General features: G+C 41.0%; 1 protein-coding gene and 2 non-coding genes across 3 annotated transcripts in view; 1 reads left to right on the top strand and 2 right to left on the bottom strand.

The window, feature by feature from the left end:
* The window catches only part of LOC138242514 (zinc finger protein 135-like), a 446217-nt gene that overhangs the window by 381930 nt on the left and 49356 nt on the right, over nucleotides 1-14931 (bottom strand). The window lies entirely within an intron of this gene.
* trnai-uau (transfer RNA isoleucine (anticodon UAU)) lies at nucleotides 6693-6786 on the bottom strand. Its single transcript has 2 exons — nucleotides 6749-6786; nucleotides 6693-6728 (listed from the first exon to the last, which is right to left on the bottom strand). It is a non-coding gene; the product is annotated as a tRNA-Ile (tRNA).
* Nucleotides 7046-7117, top strand: trnat-cgu (transfer RNA threonine (anticodon CGU)). The gene has a single exon. It is a non-coding gene; the product is annotated as a tRNA-Thr (tRNA).

The following is a 14931-nucleotide window of genomic DNA, read 5'->3' as shown; positions in this document are numbered from 1 at the left end:
CTTCACTAACATTTTGACCGTTTTACAATCACAATGACCGTTTCACATTAAATAAGTTTTTAAACCATCAATATTTAAGAAAAAAAATAGTACATTTTTTTCCAATTATTAAAAAAAACATTAAATGCCTTGATTGCATAAAGTTTCACAGACAGAAGCAGCACGCCAGCACAACCAACATTAAAATGGAGGGCACACTACGATTTGCATTGACTCAAAAGTGATCTCGGCAGACGTCATTCCCTGCATAACGCAAAAGGTGGCAAACCGCATTTGGTTTGAGTGGACGCAAGAAAGTTTTTGTTTTCTGCCTTGATGTCAAGCTGACAAAGTATCTTTAAACACTTTGCTTAGTTTCTCGAGGGACTGCCAAAAAGCAGCTCCCTCCCCTTTGAAGTCAGTTGGAAGAGGGTCGGTTACCACTGTACTGTGTCTCTTTGTCACATTACTTGCTCAGAGAAAGCCAGGTGGCTTTCGCTCTTCTGGTCCGACTTAGTGGCATTACGACTGTGTAACGAACTGCACCTGCTTTTTTTGAGATGCTGCCATTCTCGTAGTGAGATCTAGACTTCTTTAACACCTCTGGATATAGTTCTTAAATGAAACAGGCTTCAGACCTCTGCGTACAGCACCCTTGATGTCATTTTATTTTTACAGCAGCCGCATCCGGAAAGTTGTGTCTTTTACGTTTTATTTGAACAACAAAACTACATACAATACAAACAAGAGCACATATAACGTATCAAGAAAATCTTCAGGGGCACATGCTATAATACAATTACACTCTATGAAAAACGTTTACACGACGTTAATAAAGATAAGGTCCGCACAGCTTGTTCTTACATTTCGAAAGAGTCCGTATATACCCCTTTACGTCTATTTTGAACTGTTCAAACGTAGGACTCTTCCCAGACCATTTCACTTTATACCACATTCCTAAATGAGGATGCATCTCCCGTTTTAGAACTATTTTGGGCGGTATGGCTTATACAACACACCCACAGTATTCTAATGGTGGACTGCAGATCTGTGCTATAGTTCAGTCGAATTCGAAGGATCCAGCAATCGTACTGGATTTGACTAGGATTCTGAAATGTCACTTGCAAAAGTATTCAGGTTTGCTTGAACCTTTGATAAAAAAAAGTGATCTAATCTGAAACTACCCATTTTACAATCTCTGAGGTAGTTGTCACTAAACTCGGACGTGATGTGGCACACATGTGCCGTGTGCCTTTACTTTTCTAAAAAACTGGTATCGGGAAAAGTTTCTTAATATTTCTTTTGATTAGCATGCAAGAAAATGTGATCATTACCTATGGAATTTCCCGCCAGCGTGGAGCTTGAATTCACAACCTTGAGATTTAGTGTTCAAGAGTCACAGAAGAGGTCGGCCTGGTCTTCAGTTTGCCAACGATAAGCTCCGGCAGTGCTCCTCTGTAAAGCAGCTTGTTTGGATCGGTTATGTGGGACGGCATTTCGATACTAAGATCATTTGCAGTGCACTCAAAAAACATAGATGAAGAAGGTGTCACAGTAAGGTGAACCCAAGGGCGAGGGATGTTCCTGCTTCGTGTACATCTACACCACCTAGCAATACAAACGGGGTGCTAGGGCCCCTCTACATTACCACAGTCTCTGTTTGTCTCCCAGAATCACCAATGCACACACAGACCAGCGACAAGCATTTGTATTGTATAAGTGCCCTTTTTATTTTCCAACTACATTCACATTCACTGTCACCCAAAAACACAACGAAAACAGAATTCACAGCAGCAAAAGGTCCTTCCCAGGGTCAAAATGAATACAGAGGGGCAGCAGTCTTTTCTGTAAAATACATGAGAGAGGTTACTCGATCGTCTCTACTTAGTACCTGTAGTCTCTGATGGCCCACTTTGAGGAGAGGGGTATCGCCCAGTCCTATTTCCCCAGTCTCTGTTCAGGTAACAATAGAAATCCTCTGCGACTATATTACATTCCTCTCAGTTTGAATCGGCTAACTGTGCCAGTTTCCTTGTTCCTCACCTTCAGGTGTTAAAAGTCTCTGTACAGTACCTCTGTTCCAATGCCAATGTCTCTCATTGTCGTCAGTTACTGAACCAGTAGATCCTTGCCTCCAGGTATTAGAAGTCTCTGCAGAGTTCCTCCGGGGTCTTGCACTCTGCAGCGGGGTCTTGCACCCTGCAGCTTCCTTGTGCTGCCTGTGTCGTCTCCAGGATCCAGTGGGAATCGGGAGCCCCCTCTGTTCTGTCTCAGGTCTTTTTTATCCCTCTCCTTAGCCAATCCCTTTCAGGGGGGTTTCCACTGTCCCTGTCAGAATCAGGTCTGCCCAGTATTTTTCCAGGAGGAAGCTTGTGTTGTTTGAGGAATGTGGGAGTGCTGAGCTAGGTGTCATGGAACCTTATCAGTTCACCCCTTGGTCTGGCTAAAACTGGCTCAGCGACTCCTCACACCTCCAAGTCTCGATACCTAATTGCTCCCTGAACGACTTGGGTTTGACTGTTTTTACTGACTGTTCCTGTATTAATTGGGACAACTGCAGTCACCCCCTTGAGTGAGAGGCAACATTGACACCATCCTGGAATTCAACATAACCTAATCAATCACAGCCTGTTTCTGCCTCAATAACCCACACCCTGTAACACAAATCAACATAACCCAATCAATCCCAGACCGTGACTGCCTCAATGACCCACATCCTGCGACACAAGCTTCACCTGGAGCACAATGGCTGTGTTTTCAGCTACGGAAACTTCCTGTTGACAAGTCGGTGTTTGTGTTGCTTTTTCTGCTCAATGGAGCTGTATTAATGCAGGCACACGTGCTTCCACGGCAAGTTATTTTATTAGTGCTCACAAACCAACACACTGCAGACACCTCTGATACTGTCACTGCTTGTGGACCCCGTGTTCCTGCCGTCAGCCTACTATACCATGTTCATGCACATCTAGAAATATTACTGCTGTAGTACAGGAGCGAAAGACGAAACGAAAGCACACCCAGTTTAAAAAGGCACATCTGTCAACTGCTGAACTTCACAAGGATGGGATTCACACCCACATGTGCAGCGCACAATGGATTAGTAGTCCATCGCCTTACCACCCCACCACCTCATCCCAGAAGTTAGCCTCCTGACATGAGTTAGTACTCAAGATGGTCGTCTTTCCTCTACTCAAGGATCATTTTCCTCTTCCACCTGCGATTTCACCATTTTCCTTGAAGATGTCAAACATAAAAAGCATATTGAGCTCCTTGGACTTGAAATTACCAGATAAAAGCCATTTCTCATCACTTGCTCAGCGAGCAGGCGCAGCGCACACAGAACGCAGGTATCTCAGAGCGGTGTGTCTAAGAGGCTGTAAAAGGATAGTGCTCTGTTGGTGCTGTGGCTTAGCTGGTTAACGTGCATGTCTAGTAAATAAGTTTCTGGGTTCAAATCACCACAGTGCTTTTCTCCTCTCTTGCCATGCAGAGTTGGTCGTTGTGGACAGCAACAGGTGTCTGCCTTAACTTTAATGGAAGTGTTCATTTCTGGAACAACTTTTTTAAAAACAAATTCCACACATATTGTGATAGATAAAATACTAATCTTCCCTGTCAGTGCAGAATAATTAGTGCCAGCTGGCATGAAAACGACAAAAAAAACATTTTTGTCTTTAGCGTAAAACCTGTGAATGTAGAAGAAAAGATGACGAATGTCAATTTTTATGGCACCGTGAGCTTGTCCTTCAGTCAAACACGTAGGTAATTCAAACACACCCAGAGATGCACTTTGAATTAGCTTTGACCTAAATACTATCTACTCCAGATGTGATTGGGCCTCTTTCCACATCCTGATATATGCAGAGAACACAAGCTTTTGGCACGAGTGAATATAAATGTAAACATAAATACTATTCAATATATCGGAATTTTGTTTACCTGGGGATCCTCAAATCAGGAGTGTAGAAAAGAACACCGTTAAACACCGGGAGTGCAGAACATGATAAAAGTGTTCTTTAAACAAAAAGTGAAAATAGTGAATATGTCTTTCACTTAGATGTTCATTGAATGCTCAGTAAACGATAAAGCAGAGGCTCGTTTTGTGAATTCTCCTCGCATCAGATTGTCTTGCTTCGACCTTTAAATTGTACACTGTGTAGACCCTTCACTCTCCCTAACTCAATTAAAGAGCTGCAGGCAAAAGTGCCTATCAGTTTAGTTCAGTGGTAGAGCACTTGCATCTCGTGTATAAGGCTTTGTTTTCTACTGCCACTCTGGATTTCTTTTTAAATGCAACATCTTATCTGTGATTGTCTTTCATGTGACATCCCCCGTGTGTGAATTTCAGCATGACACATAAAATCGTTTGAGATGCTATTTTTAAAACAGACCAAACGAAAGACCTAGTAGCTAAATACAAGTAGAAAACACATGAATCTAATTGAGAAAATTTGGACTGGAGCGATGTATAGTATTGTAATGGTTGGGGGTTCAGGTGGGCACCCTTGCCATTGCCACTTAAGTCAGCCCCCCACCGTCGGGGACTCAAACCTGCGACCGCCACCATAGCTCAACAGGGACCCAGCCGCTTGAGCTTAGGGACGGACTCCCTTTAGTTCAACAGGCTGGGTCCCTGTTGAGTGATGCCAGAGGTCTGGGTTTGAGTCCCTGACGGTGGGGGACTGACCTGATGTGGCAGTGGCGAGGATGCCCATGTGAACCCTGGAGCGTTACATTGGTGTCAGCAGTGGGATGGGATAGCCCTTTGCTGAGGTTGGTGAGTTAAGCGGGGGAGAGTGTAACGCATACGGCCACCATTGAGTGTGTAAGAGCCGGCTTACCAGAGCGGTGATGTCACTGCCCTTCCCTGTAATAGCAGGGCCACAGCCGCAGGACTGAAGGGAGATTGCTCTTTAGCTCAACAGGCTAGGTCCCTGTTGAGTGATGCAGGAGGCCTGGGTTTGAGTTCCTGGTGGTGGGGGGCTGTTGTGAACACCGGAGTGCTACGGTATTACTAATAGCAGCACAAAGCTCACAGTGGTGGCTTTAGGGTATCAGAGCCAGTGGTGCAATGGATAATGTGTTTGACTTTGGCTCAGAAGATTGCAGGTTTGACTCCTCCCTGGCTCGTTAAGCTTTTAAACTACACTTCTCAGCGTACACAACCCTTCTATCGACTGGATGAGTCTCCCGTTACGTCTCCAATTCTTTCCGCACATTCTGCTTGTTTCACCACCGTTACTGTTGGACCACAGCCACAGAATCGAGGAGAGATACGGTTCCGATAAACTGTCTTAAATAATCATGTTGAAAAAGGTGACAAAGTTTATTTTTCTTTAACATAACCTTACATTTGCCTGTTCAGTTCAAGTTATTTTCTGTACCTGCAAATTCCTCAATTTTTCTGCTGTCTCCTGAGACAGACATGTGTCAAATCACAATAAGTAATACAATCTATTCAGTTAACACCCAGATGTAACAGAACACATTTAAGACTTACACCCCCTTTAAATATGTATTTCCTTCATTTCAGTTTTCTTACCTCCCCAGGATACCTGAAAGTTCACTATCCCATATTAAGGACTGTACATGCATTACCGGTAATACAGCTACTAATAAAGATATACATTAATCTTAATTATTAATAAATTACACTTTTATTAATAAAGACATGTATTCATCAAATTCATTGTGAATAGTTGTGGTGTCTAGAAAACAATTTTAGCTACAGTAAATATTTCAAGCAAGTGGTGCGTATGTTCGTTACTTTGTGACTATATTATTTCCACTACATTCAGAACAGTTCAAATGCGATCGACTGTTCCTCTACTGAACTACATAAACCCTGTGAAGAGGTGGTTTAAGTTAGTCTCCTACATCGGTAACATCTAATGGGCAGCATATGTTATTTTAGGTTTGTTGCAATTGAGAACAGGTTTAGTAGACAAATTTCAGCAGCCACGTTCGTTGCAATGACCCGTTGTAGGGTCATTGCCAATCAGCTGCAAGAAAAAAAAAACATCATTTGTGCCTTTATTTAAAAAAAAGAAAACAGAGTAGTAGTTTATGTGGTAATTTCAGGTACAATGTAAGAACTTAAGTTAACTAGTCCCACAGTAATGCGTGGGGTCCTATCAATAGAAAAAAAATACTTGTAACCCAAAAACACAACAACCACGATGCAAGAAGCCTTCCGGGAACCTAGGTAAATCACTGTAGTAGTCTAACGACTACAGAAAATAAAATAAACAAATACTTAAAGGAACAACTTCAAAACAAAAAGAACATTAAAAACAAATCTGGGAAACAACAAAAACAGAATCTAATGCGAGAGCTTTTTCAAGTCTTCGGTACCCCATCGTGCTCCCTTAGTCCCAGCAGACCTCTCGTCTAAGAAGATATCTCTCATCTATCTGTGTAGAGATCAGCTGGGGGTCCACAGCTGATGGGAATTTAAGTAGTGACCTGCGTCAGCTGCAAAGGAAAAAGTATAGGTTTATACCATGCTGAAAGGAGAAGGAAACACAACGTGGACCCTTCTTCGGGTGTGACGTGGAATAAACCTTTACCTGTTCCTTTGATGTTAATTTAGACTGGATCTCCAGCAAACACCTAACAAGCTACAATCCCGTTAGATAAGGTGTTAAGGACGACCTATAAGTAACAGTATCTAAAGTGGACGGTTGCTTTCGGTAGCTAAAGACAGACCACACTGCTCCAGGTGAGGCTCGAACTCACAACCTCGGCATGACTCCGCTGTGCACTGCTGTATAAGTACCGCGCGCTGACCGATTGCGCCACTGGAGCCACGTAGATTGCTTTCCCTTCACACACTGACGTTGCACAAACACAGGGTGAAAACGATTTCGGCATGTTTTCCGTCTCTCCGTGGGAGAAAGGGACAGTAAAAGAGCGAGGAAACTACAAGGGAAGAAAATGAAAAAATTCTTGAAGCCAGCTCCACAGAAGAACTATATTCTTTACTTCTCCTGCCATTGCAATTTGCGCACAGATTTTTTTTTTCAAAATGTATTAGCCTTGATGGGAAAAAAAAAACTAGACTGTGTGCGCGGTGGCCAAGTGGTAAGGCATCGGTTTCGTAAACCTAAGAGCGCGGGTTCAAACCCCGTCCGTGCCTGGTTTGCGTGCCACGATATACCTTTATCTAAATCGTCAATTGTCTTGCAATGTAGAAATCTCTGTAATAATAAGAAAAGAAAAGTAGTTAATAATCCTTTGACAAAGTAACGGGCATCCTCCACTGCTTGTCAGGATGGCTGAGTTGTCTTAGGTGGCAGCCTCAAGAACTCAATCGTGTGTAGTGAGAGTTGTTATTCACAACCCGGATTTCTATGGAAGCCCGTTTCCGCCAGGGAGTAAAAAAAAAACCCGCTATGGTATCTCAGAATTCCGATTTAGCAACTCAGAATTTCGACTTAGTAACTCAGAATTCCTACTTTATATCTCACATTTGCGACTTCGAAATAGCCCATATTTCAATGTCTGTCCTTTTGTTATTGTAACGGATTCGGGTTGTAGGGCTTGTGCCCTCGCAGCTCCCACCCTAGTTCGTGCCTCACTGCATTGGCTCGAACCCAGGTCTTGCCAGCTGAGCTAAAGAAGACCCTTTTAAGTAAAAAAAGACATACAATGAGATACCATAGCGCGTTTTTTTTACTCCCTGACGGAAACGGGCTTCCATAGATTTCCCTTCATGTTCATTAAGATGTTTAATTTGTATGTTGCTTATATAAGAACAGTTTCTTCAAAAGTTCTGTCAATTAACAGTGGAGAGCTAGCCGATGTACGTTTTCATGAAAACTCTCTTTAAGGCGATTACAAGTATCTTGAGCAAATCTGCGTCATATTTTTTTTAAAAAAAGTTTAGCTCAAGATGCAACAGGAGTATAAATGAATTCTCCCGCCCTACATTCCAAGATATGGAATCTTATTTTTCTTGAAGTGTCTGATGTTGGTCGTTATTGGAAATTGCCCGGTGATATCGACTCAGGTACTCAGTTGTTACGTGCTGTAATTCGATACATGCAAAGCATTTATATTCCCTCAAATTATTAATAAGGCCAATAATGTATTAAACATTACATGCCACTTTTTCTCTAGATGATGTTCACGATGGAACAGTGAGAAAGGCATGCCTAGATATGCTTGAACCAGAACCTTACTATCGTTTTAGTCCCGACCTGACCGCACTGAGCAATGGTACGACAGAGACTCCAACAGGTCGGTTTTCTCCTTTTACAGTTTTTGGGAAAAAAATAATCTGCACTTTTAAGCAAGTATTTTATTTCAAATTTTGCAAAGTGTAAGTTTTTCTTGGAAAACGTTGTTTCAGAAAGAAACTGAGTTGATGGGAATAGCCCTGTCAGTAGAATATCGAACGTTTCATCTCAGCTAGTTCTTCTGTGGAGCAGGCTTCAGAACTCTACGTACAACGCCTTTGATGTCATTTTATTTCTACAGCAGACGCATCCGGAATGTTTTTTTTTTACTTTTTATTTGAACAACAAAATAGATTCAATATAAACAAGAGCACTTATAACATCAGTAGAATCGTCAAGGGTACATAAAATAATAAAATTACACTTTCTGAAAACGATTAAACTAGGTAAATCAAGATAAGGTCCGCACAGCTTTAATGTTCTTACATTTCGAAAGAGTCTGTAATTACCCTTTTTCGTCTATTTTGAACTATTCAAACTTAGGACTCGTACCAGACCATTTCACTCTACGTACAGTATATCTCTTTTCGTAACGAAAATGTATTTCCTGTCTTAGAAATGCTCTGGGCGGTATGTCTTGCACGTGGACTGCAGATCTGTGATATTGTCGAATTCGAGGGATCCAGCAATCATACTGGATTTGACTGGGATTCTGAAATGTCTCTTGCAAAGGTATTTGTGTTTGCTTGAACATTTAATAAAAAAGTGATCTGAGACTTCCTAGCTTCCAGTCTATAATCTCACTGTAACTAAACTAGGATGTGATGTTTCGCAGATGTGCAGTGTGCCTTTACGCTTGGCATGTTCAAGACTATTCGTTGCGTGAGCTCCTCACTGCGTGTCCTGTACTGTATTGTGATTTCGTTGAGATTATCTACGAGGAGTACAGCGACTAGAACGCCTTGAACCTTTTTTTCGGTATATAAAAGAAAACGCTAAAGCACATACAAAGTAACTAACATTTCCTATATGTAGGTTTTCTGATTATATCTCTACTTTACTTAAATACCTTAGTGACAGGCGATTCTTTCCGATATTTGTTCAGGCGCGGTTATTGATCCCATACTAAAGATTATTTTTATAAAGAACATGTCACCTGCAAACTCGTATCGAGAAAGTTTTATAATATTACTTTTTATTTAAAAAAGTACATTTATCATAACCTATATGATTTCTTACCAGCGTGGAGCTCGAATTCACAACCCCGAGATTACGTGTTTGGTACTAGTTGCGCCACAGAAAATTGAAATCTCTTATTCATATTAAATACTGCGGCTCCTGTCCTTTTCTTCTCGTCAGAGAAGAGGTCGGTCTGGTCTCCAGTTTACCAACAATAAGCTCAGGTAGTGCTCCTTTGTAAAGCAGTGTTGGTTCACATTGCTTATATGGGGCAACACATCAACTCGATGATCGCTCGCTGTACACGCATGCCCCCCCTTCACTGAAATAACATAGACGAAGGAAACTCTCTTGTCTTGGGCTGCTGTCACCCGGATTCAAAGCGCGGGTAGTGCGGTCACAGCACAAAGTACGGTCCACTATACCATCGCGGTGAGCTGGGACAGACTATCCTTAATTTTATTCAAATGCTCACAGTGTCTTTAATCTGATGGATTCATATACCGTGCTCATGAGAAAGTCACAAACCTGTCATCTACACACTGTTCCCAGAGCTGGATAAGTTATTCCAGATTCTACAGCTCTCTAGCAATAGTGGAAATCAGGCTACATAAATGGAGAAATTCTCTTCAAAATGTGGAAATATATTCCCGAGACGAGTCCTTTCTCAAAGGTCAACTCTGCTTGTAAGTCACCCCTCCCCACATCGCGCGGTGTAGCGGTTATAACCTTCTAAAGGGCTTCAGTGAGAAAGCGGGCAGAAACAAAGCGATCTCTTTCATTTATACGTTTTGCACGCCTGACGGGGTTTTACGGTGCTCTTTTCTACACTGAACTGATCATTTGGACATCGTAAGGGAAGAGAGACACATTTCTATGTAATCAGGAAACCAGGAATCCTAACCGTTAGCCCGTTAGTGCCACAGAGAAAAAAAAAACGTTTCAACGAGATAAAATTGCAGGATAAACACATTTTTTTTCTTTTTCGTAGCGTTTGTGTTTTGTTTGATTTAGCGAATTTTATACACTTTATTTCTGACACATGAGTTAAAAGGCTGGTAGAGTATATTTAATACAAGAGCGCTGAACAACAATTTTCATCTACCGTATTGTAATGTTTTTTTTTTTAAAAAACAAGTTAAATGGATATATAGTAAATGTTTTTTTTCATATAATAGTGTTTATGGTCTGAAAAACATCATTCATTATTTAACGGACATTTGGTATAATTAAAAAAAATACTCATTCACGAATGTTAACATTTTTTACAGTAACGTGTTCTATTGTGATATTGCGCCCCGTGCAGCAATATCACCAGACAGTTTAATGGTCTTAGTTCAAGTGGGTAGCTGCGCCAGCATGCGTAGGCTGCAAAGGAACAAGTAAAAGGTTTATTCCATGCTGAAAAAAAGAAGAAAGAGAACACAACGTTTCGGCCGTGGAGCCTTCTTCAGGTGTGAGAGAGACAGGGCAGTAGGCAAAGGTAAAGTAGCGGGAGAACAAAGGTTGGGAGGGAGGAAGAGTGAGAGGCGGGAGCAGGGGACATAAAGAGAGGCCAATCAAGAGGTGTGAAGTCAGAATGGGTGCAGAGAGGTATGAAATGAAGCTTCCAATGAATGGAGAAAATTTAAAAGAACAGTAGTCTGTCGTTAAGGGAAGGGAGAATGTATGATCCTAGCTGCAGAATAATTTTAGTTTCGGTGGTCTTTCTGATGTATGAGTTTGGAAAACCGTCTTTGAGAACACTGGTGCCCGGCTAGCTCAGTCAGTAGAGCATGTGATTCTTTAGGTCAGGGGTGTGGGTTTGAGCCCCATGTTGGGCGGTGTCCATCTCCTTATTAACAAAGTTTCCTGCTCATCCTTGACCCTCTTACACCTCGATGGTACTGAGCACGGTTTTCCAAACTCATACATCAGAAAGACCACTGAAACTAAAATTATTCTGCAGCTAGGATCACACATTCTCCCTTCACTTAACGACAGACTACTGTTCTTTTCAAATTTTCTCCATTCATTGGAAGTGAAGAGAACAGAACTTAAGCTATTATTTATATAAATGTAGCGTGAGGCTTTAATGTGTTCTATAAAATCGAGGAGTCAACTGGATAGATTTGTTAAATATTTTAGTGATGGGTCTCCGTAATTGTGGTTATCGGAGGAAAGCAGGATGAGGAGGAAATAGATGGCACCCAAGCATGTTAAAGGAAAAAAACTCAGCATCTTAAAAGTGATTTATGATGGTTTACAGTCCCTTTTCTGTCCTGTGGCTGTGATCCAATGACTGTGTTGAAACAGCCAGGGTTGTGCTAGCTCTTGATGGACTGGTATGCAAACCAAATGACAGACAAGCAAAGCGTTGTTTTACAATTCTGAAAGCTCGTTCAATGTGGCTTCTTGTGTTTTTATGACTCCTGTTATAGTGCTGGTCTTGTAATGTTGTTGGATTGTGCCCAGGTGTCAGAAGATACCGTCATAAAGGATAAGCACGACTTGGCAAAACAACACGCCAGCAAGCACTTCCCCACTTTGAAAGGAAGATGTTGGAACAGATTAAAGAGCTTAATCTGAACTGACACAGGAGAGAGAGAAAATCAAAATTCAGATAAGTAAGCACAAGGCACACCCTGCTAAAGAAATGTATTGCCTTAAAAAAATGCTTAGAAGGTCAGAGGAACAATTGTTTTGTTGTTGGTTTTTTTTATTGCTCAAGTATTTTTATAAGTCTAATTTCCAGCTCTGTTAAAAATAAAACTTTAACTTTACTGGTTATTAGTCGGTGTCTTTTGTGACGACTTAGCTATAACAATGGGTTTGCTTATTCATCTGGAGTGTTAAACAAAATTAATGCTGCAATAATACAGTAGTGTTTAATTTCAAATGCACAGCTGCAGTTCTCATTTGTTTCATGACTAATTACAATTGGGTATCTCATTAATAACAATGTAGCCTCATAAGATGAATTGTAGCCTAAATGCAATTCTTAAATTAAAAACTAACTGATTTGCCAGGAAATTTAGTTTGAATATAAACAAGAAACAGAAAAGTAATTGTATATTAACATGGCGTATGTATTATCCTACTAATCGGAAGTGTTCTGATGCACAGTCCCCTGCAGTTCGGGCTAATTAGTACAACAACGCCGAACCGGATTAAGCACAAGTTGAACTGAGCTCCAACTTTGTTCCACATGTTTTTTGCTGCAATTGAACTCAGAGTGGGAGATGATCTCCACAATGTACCATACTAAATTGGTACGCGGCTGTGTTGTAACTCGGGAAGTCCATTGCAATTGACCCTATGGGTTTATATACATGGGTTTCTCTACATCCACTACCATAAGGGAGGAATGGTGAGTTAGAGGGAGGGCACCAGTTTGGTTTATCAAGAATTCACCAGACTGAGTAGAAGTACAGATCCAATCATTCAAAATGTGCAAGGTATGCTGCAGTAAATCGCAGTGCTCGTTCTGCAAAGAACTGTAGGATACCGCATGATGTATCATAGTAGGGTGAAATATCTTGTAAAACCACCAGGTGGAGCTATGAAAGCTCTCATGTGCAGCATTTGGTCTGTTGCCAGAAAACACTTGGTTTTGAATCCCTGTCAATGCTGAGGGACAATTGTTTGTCAATTACAGAATTTAACAGTCTAAACGGTATATGCAATTTAATAATTTTAAGCTTTGTATAACATTGTTAAACATTAAACTGATTAAAATGTACACTGAAGTGTTATAGAGGACACATGTTGTGTATTGCCTCTTACAATTAAAAAAAACATTCATTTGAATGTGATATGAAAGATATTAATAATGAATAACACTGGATAGGCTGTAAGCTCAAAATAGTACTGTAGTCCACTTTCTTTCTAAACATCTGCATCAATTTGTCTCATTCACCTATGATTACTTAAACATTTTGCCTGCCCTTTTCAGCTATAGTTTTTTTGAACCCAGCTCCTGGCATGAGTTTTCCTTTAACAAAAAAAGGAAAATAGTTGGATTTACACTTGTAAGAAACTTTCTGATTTTAATGGGATATGGAATATATTAATAATAAATGACATTGGATGGTCTAAATGGAAGATGTATAGAGGAGACATGTTGAGTCTTTTCTTTTCAGCTTGAAATTAACTTTTGCCTACTACTGTATATTCCATTGCAAACTCTTTATGCAACGCAGCTCCATACTTCTCTCAAAGTCTAGGCTAGGTGTTGCACCCCACTGTGTTTATGTAGATTAAACAGTTCTGCTGGGGGAGGGGAAGGAATTTTCATGCTCTGGTCTCATTGTTGCCCTTTAACATAAGGCAACCAGCAATCAAATGTCATGTTTTTCTGGACTGTAGTTTTAAATCGTGAACAAAGACGTGCCTTATGCATACGGTGTGATGTTGTATTTCCCACAAGCTATACTGTAGTAGCTTTAAAAGTATACATTTGTCCTGTATCAAAGTTTTTGTTCAGAGCACCCTACATTACAAACTGAGCGAATTCAACAGTATCGACGGCTAAAAGCAACATGTCAAAATGTTCCCAAAATAACAAGTGAATGAGTTGAGGATTCGATAATAGAGTAATCATAACAATAACTCCCGAGTTGTTTCATACAATCCAAATGAAAGAAGGACACTTAAATAAACATGAAAAGACTGTTTTTTCATTGACGAAAAGTAACGTCACACTCTCTCTTGTTTAATCTGATTGTTTTATTGCTGCACAGACTAAAACCAGAGAGAAAGAGCACCTCTTTCTTTGAAGCATTTTGTTTATCCTATCATGTATCAGTTTCCAATCACACAAAGTAAGTTTTGAGAATCTCCAATTCAACATGCCTATGTGTTCGCGGAGAATGCAAGGCAAGGCCCTTTTCCCTCTGGACCAGTCAACATTTACGGATGTGGTTCACTCCCAGTCACAAAATTACAAAACAGAAGAGCGGCGTAGCGGTCGGCTCTGGCTGTCCCCTCTGTGCCGACACACTGCACATTCAATCCCCCACTCCTCTTGGCTGATGGGCAAAAGGTGGACATCTGGGAGAACTGTACATGGCATTGGCATCTGTGAATTCTGCTGTGTAGATAGTGCTTCCTGAGGGGAGAGAAACAGTGGGGATGGCATCAGCCAATTTCTGGGTGGTGGTGAGCAGAGAGGACATGATGGAGTGTCCTAAGGTGGTGTGTGCTCTGCTGGGGGTGGAGGGATGTGTGGAGATATGCATTGCACCAGGCACAGCAACCTGTGTGGCAGGGAGGGGCACTTTTCAGGAGATGAAGTTCTGTTTGGAGACCCGCTGCTGTCGTAAACACTCCAAACAGGTGCTCTTGCTCTTTTTACAAAACTTTTTACTTGCTCTTTTTGAAAACAGAGACCCACAGCCTGTGGCAAAATAACGGAATCCATGTAAGAAATAACATCACACAGGAGTATTCATCAGTTGCGGAAGAGACGTCAAAATCTTTTTTCATCCATCTTACTGCTTTCTTTTTTACCGTTCCTATAGTCTTTGAATATTGTTTAGTGTGTGCGAGGCTTCCTGAAGAAGAGGCTGTGAATAAAACATTTATAATAAATTATACATTCTAGCACAGCAAA

The sequence above is a fragment of the Lepisosteus oculatus genome, chromosome 14 (assembly GCF_040954835.1).
Source record: "Lepisosteus oculatus isolate fLepOcu1 chromosome 14, fLepOcu1.hap2, whole genome shotgun sequence".
Taxonomy (NCBI): Eukaryota; Metazoa; Chordata; class Actinopteri; order Semionotiformes; family Lepisosteidae; genus Lepisosteus; species Lepisosteus oculatus.
Note: the sequence above shows the minus strand (reverse complement) of the source record. Positions and strands in the feature narration are given on the sequence as shown.